The sequence below is a fragment of the Schistocerca nitens genome, chromosome 3, assembly GCF_023898315.1.
Source record: "Schistocerca nitens isolate TAMUIC-IGC-003100 chromosome 3, iqSchNite1.1, whole genome shotgun sequence".
In the NCBI taxonomy this organism is placed as follows: Eukaryota; Metazoa; Arthropoda; class Insecta; order Orthoptera; family Acrididae; genus Schistocerca; species Schistocerca nitens.
In genome coordinates, this window is record NC_064616.1 from 493816281 (window position 1) to 493817656 (window position 1376).

A 1376-nucleotide genomic window follows, 5' to 3' on the forward strand; every position below is an offset into this window, starting at 1 on the left:
CCTAAATCAGGATGGCCGGACGCGGGATTGAACCGTCGTCCTTCCGAATGCGAGTCCAGTGTCTAACCACTGCGCCACCTCGCTCGGTGTTATGTGTAATTATTTTATTTATTAAATTTATGGAAAAACGCTACGAACTTATGCACCAACCTAGTAAGAATGATTATAATAATAACAACAACAATAATAATAATCATAACAATAATAATAATAACAATAATGGAAATTTCTCATCTCTGCAAAAAAAGTAAAAAACAAAAAACTACAGAAGACATTTATACTTCTTTTGACATCAACATCTACTGACTACTCTGCAATTCACAATCTGGCAGAGGGTTCATCGAACATTCTTCAGACTGTTTCTCTACTGTTCCACTCTCGACTAACGTGCAGGAAAAACGAACACTTGTATTTTTCCATGTGAGCTATGATTCCTCTTATTTTATTATGATGATGCTATGATTCCTCTTATTTTATTATGATGATCATTTCTTCCTACGTACGTGGGGGCCAATAAAATATTTTCGCATTTCGAGTTGAAAGTTGGTGATTAAAATTTCATAATAAGATCTCACCGCAACGAAACACACATCTTATAGTAATTTTTGCTGCGGCAACTCTCGCATCACATCCACAACACTCTCACATATTTCGCGATAGTACAAAACGAGCTATCCATTTCTAAACTTTCTCAACGTCCTCCGTCTATCCCATGAAATGTATTCGCAGCTGCGAATATGAACCGCCTCCAGCTGTATAATGGAATGACGACAGTGAAAATTTGTGCCGGACCTGCATTCGAACCCGGATTACCCGCTTTACATGAGCTGTCGCCTTAATCGCTTTTTTTCGAACCCAAATCTACTGCTTCTAGCCAATGGCCATGCCGCAGTAGTAACACCGGTTCCCATCAGATCACCGACGTTAAGAGCTGTCGGACTTGGATAGCACTTAAACGGGTGACCATTTGGGTCTACCGAGCGCTGTTGGCAAGCGGGGTACACTCAGCCCTTATGAGACCAATTGAGGAGCTACTTACTGAGAAGTAGCGGCTCCGGTCACAAAAATTGACAACGCCATGGAGAGTGATGTGGCAAGCACATGTCCCTCTATATACGGGTCCAGTTATGCCCATCGGCAGGGGTGACACGGCGGTCGGTCGGTACCGTTAGGCTTTCTGAGGCCTGTTCGAAAGGAGTTATTTATAGATTCTCATTAACGGCTGCTTTAACCGCTTTTTGCGGAATTCTGTTTCATGAGCCGTTGATTTTATCACTATTTTAATATTTATTTATTTTATTTTATTGGAAGTCTTTTACATCATAGCTTGTGTAACAGCCATTGCCATTGTACATGAAAACCAGTTAGAAAATACA

The 1376-nt window shown here is 40.8% G+C and overlaps 1 pseudogene; it reads left to right on the top strand.

Annotated features, from left to right (window-relative positions):
* The first annotated feature begins 873 nt into the window (after positions 1-873).
* On the top strand, positions 874-992 carry LOC126250400 (5S ribosomal RNA; annotated as a pseudogene).
* The last annotated feature ends 384 nt before the right edge of the window (positions 993-1376 follow it).